We start from the raw sequence: 11,594 nt of genomic DNA, 5'->3' as shown, positions 1-11,594 counted from the left end.
ATTGACAGTGGTTGGGTGAAGGCTTTTTAATGTTAAATGTGTTATGAAATAATACAAATGATAATACAAATCTTGAAAAGTGTGTGTGTTGCCAGAAAGTTAGAAGGACTGATTTTTATACCATATAATTTAAAACAAAGTAAAGGCATTCTAATAATTAGATTTTTTTCATATTACATGGGTATTTCATTACCTATTATCCTAGAAACTTCCATAATATATGAACAAAAGAACACCACTTGGGACAGTGGTTTCTTGGGTAAACTGTGTTTGATTTTGTGGTGATGTATATTATTTGCTTTCTCGAGCAAGTTATTATTGGATGTCAAATTATGTAATGACAAAATTCAGAGCATAGAGAGAAGCAATAATTTGAACAAAACAGCAACAAATTCATTTTATTCTCCATATTGCCCCTCCCCCACCCTTTCTCTTCTTGTCTCCCATTTGCCAGTTTTAATTTTCATGAGTGACACTCCTTTTTGTCATTACCTAACTCTTGCCAGAACATTTGAACTGGTATTTTGCAAAAATAGGTTCCTAAGAGTGGGGATGGAATATTTACTGTGTGCAGGACACTTTATATACTCTAAGTGTTGGGAATCCTTATCTTTATTTTACAGATGAGAAAACAAAGGATAAAAAATGCTATATGAATTGTCTAAGACTAATAGTAACAAGGGAGGGAGCCAAGATCGCATCCAGAAATGATCTCAGTACAGGCAGCATACCAACACCTGCTACTTTTCCACCACCTTTACACTTGAATTAATCTTACAGCATTTTTCACTTTTAATCCTTAACTTCTTCACTTTTAATCCTTAACTTCTCTAAGGGGGTCAATGTCTAAACAGAAATCAGGGAACCAAAGCAGACCATGTAACTATGTGTGTGGTTGAGACAGCTTTGAACACTATTTTGAAAGCAATATTAAATGTTGATTCCACAAAACAGGCTATTTATTGAATCACTGCATGTAGTCACACCTTGGATTTTCTTTGGTGGTCTTCTTTCTAAGTAATGACAAAGTTAGACCTAGTTTATTTTATGAGAACTGAGAAAGTCACAGTGCAGGGTGGTCTTAAGTTTCAGAAAAGGTTAGCTTTTGTTAACATAGATTTTTCCAATCCTTAAAGTCACACTTCTATGCATAAACAAAAGTTTTAAGAGTCATATGTTTTCAATGGGCAATGAACTCCTCAGTAAGCACTTCTAGACATTTGCCATTCAGTTATGGTAACTGAGTACGTTAGACCTTCAGTGAAACTCATCATATTTGAAAATCATTTGATCTCTGCCAACTTTTCCTTAGATTTAACTTTCATGTTTTTTTTTAAAGTTACCTATAGCCATATTACTGAGTTCCAAACTTGCTGTTTTTTCATTAATTTTTCACTTCAAACACATGAGAACTGGGCTTTCTACATTCCAATATGTATTTCCCTAGGCATAACCGGCTGAAAGGAATTAAACTCAACTAATATTTTTTCTTTCTTTTTGGCCTGAAACATTCCCAGGCTTTGCAAAATATGGGTTCAGGCTATATTTATGGTCAAGATAAAAAAGTTTCATATATATGTGTGTGTATATATATATATACACACACACACACACACACACACACGTGCACACATACATATATATAAAGTTGCAGAATTAGAATAATTATACCACAGAATTAGAATAATTATACCATTTCTATTAAATTTTGTATATTTAGGTTTGAATAAATATAAGTAATTATTAATGTAAATGTTTCATAATTTTTAAAACATGACCAGTTCACAAAGTACTTCCTTATTTCTTCCCACTAAATACTGTAATAAATAAAAAGACACTAATAGTAAAAGATTTCCTTTTGACCAGGTAAAATTATTAGCGATTTCAACTTGAATTTATTGATGATAGTTACACTTAATATTTCTTTTCAATTGAATTAATAATTGTAAATGATTGTACATTTTTAACAATATTTTTGTGTGTATTTCCTAGTAAATTAAAAAATATATATGTACAACAAAATGCATCTAAGTTAATCATATCTCACAAGTTTACTTTAAATAAAATTTCTCATATGGGATAAATATCTCTGCCTGTTAAGTCCAATTAGAAGAATGAAACCATACCATAATTTGAATAGTTATAGCTCAATGTGACATAATATTAGCTGTATATATCAAGGATAAGTATAGTGTGGGATTGACTAGTAAGAAGTAAACTCTAAAGAATACATGAACAGGAGATATTAAAAATAGTCACTACTCCTAAGCCAGACACTCAATGAAGAGTTCTCATTCTCTAAGGCTGAGAATCCAGGTCTTGTTGGAATTCAGACATGGCTTACTGGATGGCAGTGAAGTCACTGCAATGCCACTCTGGTCAAATATTCTAGAAATCTAACCTTGAGCATGCTGGAGAAAACTTTTCACAGAGATGTGTCCCTTCAGAAATATCCTGAAATAACAGCTAGAATTGATAAGTGGATGACTTTTAGGTACTCTAAACCGAAGGAGCCCGGTGCTGGATCTATGCTATAGGTATCTGCCCACTGAGACTATGGAAACTAGAAAAATGAGTCTTTCCTCCTGCCATGTCTCTCCAGTGCCCTCTACTGATTGAGCATTTGTGCTAGCTGGCAAAGAAAAAAATATTTAAAGGGTTCAGATCCATTTTCATGAGCAGGCCAAAAGGGTAAATTTGGAACAAAGAGGTAATAACTCAATATTTGACCAGTATTTGATTTTAAGAAATGAATACATTGTATTCTAATATTGTAGCCATATCAAATATTGTGTGTTTTGCTTTGTTTTGTTTTACACCTGCACACATAACTGAATAATTAGCAATTACTCCCCAAAAAGAAAAGTCCCCAGTGTCATTAATCAGAGATAACTTATTTTAGCATTTGGTTGACATACTTCCGTACATTTTTCTATGTGGTTATTTTCTAGAGAAGTATAGTCCTGCTGTCCAAATAAATTCACCTCCTTTTTTTCCCACTAAAATGTTACCCTATTTTTCCATTTCATGTAATATACAATACATTTCTAGGCCATCAGCTTCTATTGCATGAATAAACCATCTTCCAGTAATCTTCAGTACTTTTGTTCCCTTTGTTGCTGTTAAACAATGGGGCCTTCTTTACATGTCTATTTTTGTATGTGTTTCTAGTTAATTCCTAAGTGTACGTCCTTATACGCTGAATCCTGGGTCAGAGGATATTTACTCTGTAAATGCTTTTTATGTCAAATTAGCCTATAGAAATGTTGGGCCTGTTTATGCTCTCAGCAGTATTGGATTGATAATCTACATTATAATAATGTCAAATATTGTTTGTGAATGTGCATTATTACATATTACCATATATACATACAGGGGCAGATTTTTATTTTAAACCATTACTGGAAATGAATAGCGGTTTCTAACTCAACTGCATAGTGGACAGCATTGAATGAAGATAATGTGATGATGATAGATCTGTGGCAGGCATGGGGTTGGGTCTCAACAAAGTATTTTTTTTTACAAAGATTTTATATTTATCAAGAAGGGAACTTAAATTTTTTAATAATCTTATATCAGTATAACTTATTTTCCAGGTAACTCATTTTGAAGCCCAAAGTATTTAGGAACTCATGATGTCTTTAGTTTGTACATGAAGTTCTGATTAACATTCATTATGAATGTAATTGGGAATAGATCATGGCTCCAAATGAAGGTTACATTTTTGGATTTCTTAATTTCAATACTTCTCAATATTAATTCTGAATAAAATAGCTGTAGCATCGGACATTCTTGAGGTTTGACAACATGTTGGATCACAAAACAGAACAGGCAGGATATAATGGTAAAGCATTTTATGGAAAAATGCCAGAGGGAGGTGACTTGTGAAATGATAGTTATTAACAAACAGTATAATGGCATTATCATTTTGCCTTTAACTAGTACTTTTGTATTTCTTGGAAAAAAGACAAACATATTTGTTTATTATAACTAGCAAATTTATGTATTAGAAGCTTTGCATTTGTATGTTGGAAAAGCCTCAGTATGTTTTCAAAGATCTAAAACAGTTGGCTCTAACTCTTCAATATTGAACTTGTGTCCCTTTGAAATAAATTCCCTGGTTTCCTGTACCTTTAGCCAGCTCTTCTTAATGACTTACAATGATGTCCACAAAATCTTCACCACTCACTTTCTATGCAATGCTACAATAGACATTACTCTCTCCTGCCTGTGTGGATGGAATCTTGCCTCCAACCACATGGCTTTGAAAAAAAATCGCTTTTCAGATTTCACCTTACCCACTAATGACTTAATGTTCGTCAATCATTTAGCAATGTGGTAATAGAAGAATGTTTTTATTCTTCCAAACATTGACTAAGTGCATAGATTTTTTTCCATAGTGTTTATTTCATCAAGCCTTGGTTTGGAAGGCTGGGAGAGAGTCATGATATTAGAGGACAGGAACACCATATTAACTGACACTTGGCCATGAAAATGGAAGAGCTTGTGCATATTTGGTTTATTATTAGCAAAACCTTCAATTCACAGTTATGGAAAGCAATATATTTTTATAATTTAGGTCAAAACGTTTATTAAACCAGTCTCAAAAAAGGGATATAATGTGATTCACACTTTCATATACGCCTGCCAGGCAGTTTGGCCTCTTAGTGCCCAGCATTTTTTAGAATGGTAAAGAAGCCTGGCTTAACCACCCTGTTAACTGCACTGCCCAAAAGTCAAGTTCAATCTGACTTTGGCCACCTGAAAACTTAAGTTCTTGCTCCCTGAGTGTTCTCAACAAGATAATTTCTTCCAACCAGTTTTATTTGGGGCTGAATGCTATTTTAACTTTCCTTATGTGTTTCTTTAACTTGAGAGAATAACATATGTATGACGTAATGGTATAGAGATGCTGTCATTCCAATTTACTTCATACTATTTAAAAGTAGTATATTTCTTCATATTAAAAAAACTAACTGCATGATAAAAATTATTCCTGTACCCAGATTAGTAACATGCCAACTATAGCCTTAGAGATATTTCTGTAGTCTCCTGACATTTCCCAAATAAAATTTATATTGAGAGTCACGTGTTCTTACACTCTATCATCTTTGCATTGTTTGTATTTTTTTCACTCATCATTTTGTAAAGGCTAAAGCATTTATTGAAGTCATTTTACCAATTACTCTTTTTTTAATTTCCAGTAGATAACAGGGGGGGAATCATTTATACCAACCATAGGGCCACCAGTAAATTTGCTATTTATTCTCATAATTTTTCCAAAACTTATATTTCATCTATTGCAGCAAAAAAAGAATTTGGTGAATTTTATGGATGAGTTATATCATGCTGCTAAGAAATGGAGTACAGCATACTATAGAAACAGGATACAGAAAAAGGTTGAAAGCTAATTTATTATAAGATGCTACTACAGTCCTCTTAGACACTGAACAAGCATACACAAAAAAGATAACTAGTCCTAAGTTAAATATTAGCATATTAAGTCCAAAAGTATGGTATAATGAGCAATATACTATAATTAAGGAAATATGGATGATAGTACCAGGAATTTTCATATTTGCCCCTCTATTTGCATACTTTCATCTTTATAATAAGTGTGTGGTTATGTATTCTAGGTTCAAAAAGAAAATAAAACCTTAATAATTTAAAAAAAAAGAATTTGGTGAAATGTGGATGTAGGAGGCAGAATACTCATTACCTCTATTCTGAACCTCTACCTGAGACATGAGTAGTCACACACACCTACTTACTCAACACCATGCTTGTGTAATAACTTTAGTCCTGCTGTGATATAAACAGGGGTTGATTTTATTTTCAGGGATATTTTCCCAAGAAATAAGTTTCATGATTTTAAAAGTCTCAGTATTTATGGTCATGATGAGGGAATAATGAACTGTATGGAAAAGTGATGGCTTGCTAGCAGGTCAGACTCCATCTAGTGAACCAAGCCTATGGTTGTAATTTGTGTTTAAGCCAAAATCAAATTATTATAGGTCAGGTCCTTTTTTATAGTTGCTGGCAAATTCTAAAAACAAAAAATCAGTTCCACAAATGTAAAAGACATATATAAGGAAACGTAAGATATACTACTCCCAAAGCTCCCTGACTAGGCAAAACATTTAGGTATATATTTACTATTTTACATTTGATAGCTTCTTGAGCATCTATTGCTGGTCGAGAACAGCTGTTAACCTTTTGGGATAATAAAACAGAAAAGTTTATTTTGTCCCTTAAAGTCTTAACAATAAAATGTCTCCCGGGATGTTCCAGAAATATTTGTATTTTTTGCTCATAATTTGAGTATGAATCTAAGAAAATCAAAATAAATAACAATTTACTAAATATTCACCATGAAGAATGTTCTGTGTGTGCAATATTAGTGACAGAATGTCGTTCTTTGTGCAAAGGATTGTCTTCATCATCATCATCATCATCGTTTTCAACATCATTGTCACCTTTGCAGTTATTATTCCTATGCTTCTTAGATATTCATTTGCCAGACTCATAGCAGAACTACTCATATAGCTTGAAACTGGTTTACGTGAACAGTTCAGTTGAGACTGTACACACTGCTTCATAGCTCATAACCTTAACTGCTCCATGATACTATCTCCACTTACTACACTAAATTAAATATTTAAATTTTTAAATTAGGCCATGGCCAGAATAAGCATTCAATACATATTCTAAAGGAATGTTTAAAACCTTTTAGGCTTCTCAGAACTGCTCAGGACAGATAAGGGTAACTAGTGGTTATTACATTGTAACCTTCATGTAACTGGTAGGGTAAAACTGAGCACATGGTGACAGTCCATAATACCTTCACCTTTAGGAAAACAACAAACCCTGAGACCTTTCAGGGAAACCAGAGAATTAAGATTACAGTTTTTGAAACTTTAAGAGAAAAATCATAACATTCCAGTTAGAATTACAGAAACAGAAGTAAGATTTAGAGGAATTTGTCTAGCCCTTCCTTCTAGGCTTTCCATTTTTATCTCATGGGAACATTATGATAAGCAAGATTCTCCTAGTCTTTGCTATTGTTTTTTAAAATATTGTATTTGTTTTTGCATAGAACAACTGGGGTATAGGCCGGAGGTGCGGGTGGTGAGAGACTTCACCAGAGACAGAGTGGGGAGCAGAACAGGCAGATGTACTGCAATACACTGCTCTGGGGAGCAGCGAGCAAGACAGGAGAGGTCTGCTGCACCATATGTGGATAGCTTCCTGGCTGGGATCTTATCCAGGTAGACAGGGTGATAGTATGATGGCACTAAGATTTAACCCCTAGGGCACCAGGGAGGTCTGCCTTTGCCATTGTTAAGAATAATTAAAATCACTGACAATTGTCTGTTATGACCTGACTGTGTCCCAAACAAAATGCATATGTTGAAATCTAATTCCCAATGTGATAGGGATTTTTTATTTGAAGGTGGTGCCTTTAGGAAGTAATTAGGTAATGAGGAGCCCATGAATGTGATCAGTGTCATTATAATAAAAGACAAAGAGGTAACTCCCTATTTCCGCTTAGTGGGGACAAGGAGTTGGCAGTCTGCAAACCTAATGAGTCTTCACTAGAACCCAACCAGGTCAGCACCTGATCTTGCACTTCCAATCTCCTGAACTATGAGAAATAAATTTCTGTTTTTTAAAAGATACCCAGTTTATGATATATTGTTACAGCAGCCAGAGGCCAAACAGTCTCTTTATACATTTATATATTCTTTACGTTAGGAGTACTAATGCAGAATTTGGGGAATTTTTTATATTATCGACACATTGTAGATATTTTAAAGCTAAAATTGATATAAATTCTTTTCTATTTCTTTTGATAAAACAATTTTAGAGTTAAGGCAGAGAGAAGAAACTACACTCCTGACGAGATTGTATCACTAGTAAATGATTCTATGTACCCAGGTAATAAATACCTTATATCTCAATTGACCTGTTACTTCTTGTTAAATAATCAAATATATTAGAACAAAGGTCTGGGGGAAAGTGAGTGTTTTTGAGGAGCAGTGAAAAACTCAGGCTGAAGCAGTACATGGTGAAAGGTTTTGTTCTCTAGATCAGAAAATCTGGACTTGACATTGCAGATAATGGAGAACCATTAAAAATATTTAAGCACTAATGATGATTATAAAAACTCAATGTATTTAAAAGGGAATGTATGTTACATAATCTCTTTTATATCCTTCCTTAGTTTTGTTTAAATGACCTGCTCGGAAAGTCCTTAGAGTGCCATTATTTTTATACTCTTCAGGGCCTCATCGACTCTCTCTTTGACTCTGAATTACTTCCACCATAAACTGCCTTTCAGGCTATGCCAATTGTGCCAAAGTGAAAAGACATGGTAGATATAATCCCAGAGGAGAACTCAACCTTGAATGTAACATAAATTCCTGAACCATTTGGTTTGACAGTACGCATTTACATTAACTGTTTAGTTGCCAAACTTGTGTTAATAGTGGCTGATTCTACACAGCTGAGGATGAGTGATATTACATATAAGAGGGACAAAAACTTAAAATTAGTAAGTATGGACTGACCCAATTTTATTGTCCAAACTAAGTTTCTGTGATCATAATGACTTTTGAAAATTATAAAACTGACTAAAATATTTGTGGAACATGATGACATTTGTGGATAAAAGTTTTTGGGTTAGGCATTAATTTCAATTCATTGAGTATCTAAGACTTTGAAATAATCTTAATATTCTTGTGTATTTTAAAATCTTTGGATTAATTGATATTTAGATATGTGCTCCTGGGACTTAAATAAGGTTCGCCAGGTACATAGTTTAAGATAAAATATTTCATGTTTTCTTTCTTACTCCATTGTCCTTTTATGAACTTCTTTAAAACATATATAATACATGCAATTTACTATTGATTAAAACACCTAAATTTAATCAAAATGAAAACATTTATCTTTTTAATATGAACTGATGGTAAACTGACTCCACTAATCAAAATTTGGGCTGAGAATAAGAAGTAACAAACACGTGTAAATATATATATATATGTAATATAGGCTATATATATTTAATATAAAACATTATAGAAATTCACAATTTCTCAAGCAATTAAATACTAATCCTCTCAGGTATTAAAACTTTTTTCAAGAAAATAATTTATCATCAAATAAAGGTTTAGAAAACCTTAAAACATTAGAAATTCTTCTAAAGCTTTGACACACTCTAGAAGTCTTCAGTAAGTTCTTTTTCAAAGAAACCCATTTAACTTTGTTTATCCTAATGCTTTCAAAAGACAGGAAATTCTTCTCTGTCTGGAACATTCATTAATATCTCACAGGACTCCAGTTTTCTAAAGAACATATTCTGGAGTAGCTGACATAGAATATAAGTGAACATAATTTATTATACATGCAGAGGTGAACACAAAAACAATACATTCTCCCCCTTACCCCCCCCCAATTAAGTGGTGAAAGGTATCTTGACATAAGTTGCATGATTTGAAGTTTTACAACTGAATACAGTGCCTGAAACACAGTAGGTACTCAATAAATATATAGTGGAGTGAACTGATTTTATCAAGTAGACTCTTCAAAATCACCACCCCCACCTGCAAAAACCAGTTTCCTCTAAGCCCTCCTTGACATTATAGAGTGTGGTCAGAGGAGCTATGTTTCTTGATCCCTTGTAATTAAAGTCTGTAGTCAACATGTTTTGACTTGTGTTACAGCAAGGAGCTTCTTTTGGTTTATGTAAAATATCCTTTAATCCAGCCTTGATAGGCTAGCATGCCAAAATAGATCCCATTAACCATCAGAGAATTGTTTTCTCAGTGCTGCATTGCCTCTACTCATGTTGCAGAAGGTACTAGTCTTCAGGGACCACTGTGCTTCTTGGGCCCTGTGCTGTTACAGCATTCTCTGCCCTATGACATTCCTCTGTGTAGAGCTTGATAATTCCAAGTTTATGATTGTGCTTCTCATTTTCACAAAGCTCAAGTGCTGGAATCCACTCTCTATAATGTGAATTTTTTTAAAATGTATTTTTTTCTATATGTTGTTATCTCTCAAGGTTTTTCTGTGAACTCCTTTGAGAAACATTTATGTTTACTGGTTTTTGAAACTACATTGGTGAAATATGAACTATTCAAAGTGATCTCATGATCAAATAACAGTCACAGATCTGTGTAATAATAAATATGATCAAAGTATGCACAGGAGACAACATTATTTCAGAGGAGAGTTATTTCCTCAGTATAGTCACAAAATACCTTCATATTCTTTGCCTTTACCCTTTTACTGCCCACTGAAGAAAAAAATCCACCCTTCTCTCTTTGGGACACAGGAATTTTTTGTCTATCTTTAGGCTCAATTTGGAATTTTTTTTTTTAAATTTTGTTTTTTAATTTATTAATTTTTTTTCAATTTGGATTTCTTTAAAACAACTCTTACCAGGTTTCTGTTCTTTTCTTAAACTTCCCTCTGTCTACCCTAAAATATGTACTCTCATTTTTATAAGATAAAATGCCCTAGAATAACCCCCTGGTCTTTCCACCACAAAATCCTTAGACTACCTGCACCTGCGCTATCTTTGCCTTCCTCCTTCCTATTATCTTAAAAATATCCCTCCTATAATCAAAGGTCAGTACCTCCACTTTTGCTTTATCATAAATTTATCTATTGCTGATTCTCTATTTAACATCTCCCTTTCTGCTGGAAACATTCTCATCAGCTCAAATATATTCCAATATTTTCCATGCTGACAAAGTGAAAAGGAGGGAAAAAAGGTGGAGAGATGGGAAATTTGTTTTAAGCACTATCAACTAACTCGTTCTCTGTCCCACGTCATATGCAAATTTATTGATAAAACTGTCTTTTCACTTTGCCTTTATTTCCTTACCTTCCTTCACTTTTCAATCTCCTTCAATCTTACTCTATTCCCATAGCTTCATTGATGTTGCTCTTTATGTCATTGAAACCAGTTTACTACTTTTTTTTTTTTTTGGTAAGAATCATTAGACCTCTTGGCAATATATACATGACATCTAAGTCCCTTTCTGAGCCGTCTTTGCACTTTTATGTGTATTTTTTGAACCACAGGGCAAGTCCTTCCTTTACTCAGTTTTGGTGCTCTCTCTAATAATTTTTATTTTCTAGGACTTGGCTCTTCCTTTCTCTTTGGCAGAAGTCTCTTATTATATGATCTCATCCATTTTATATTTTCTGTTATGTCATGACTCCCTTGAGCTTCAGATTCATATCCAACCACCTACTTGAATATATTTCATCACTATCTCAGTTTACGATGCATCATGAGGTGACCTCACTTAGCATTCCATTCCACTCACTACAGATGTGGGAAATCTTCCCTTCTAGGCTGCCATCTATCCAATAAGTATCTAGAGCTTTCTTGAGTGTTGTGAATTACTGGAATATTGCAAAAATGATTTTTCTGTTTGTTCATGTAAGGTGCCACTCCTGCTGAGTATGTCTGGGAGAAGTGCCAGGGGCTCGTGATGAGATGCTTTTATTAGACATTGTGGAAAAGAACAGTTTGAATAACCTGTGGGCACAAGGGATGGATAGTGATTGTATAAAAG

The sequence above is a fragment of the Talpa europaea genome (genome assembly GCF_964194135.1).
Source record: "Talpa europaea genome assembly, chromosome: 2".
Lineage (NCBI taxonomy): Eukaryota > Metazoa > Chordata > Mammalia > Eulipotyphla > Talpidae > Talpa > Talpa europaea.
This window is presented reverse-complemented; position numbering follows the sequence as displayed.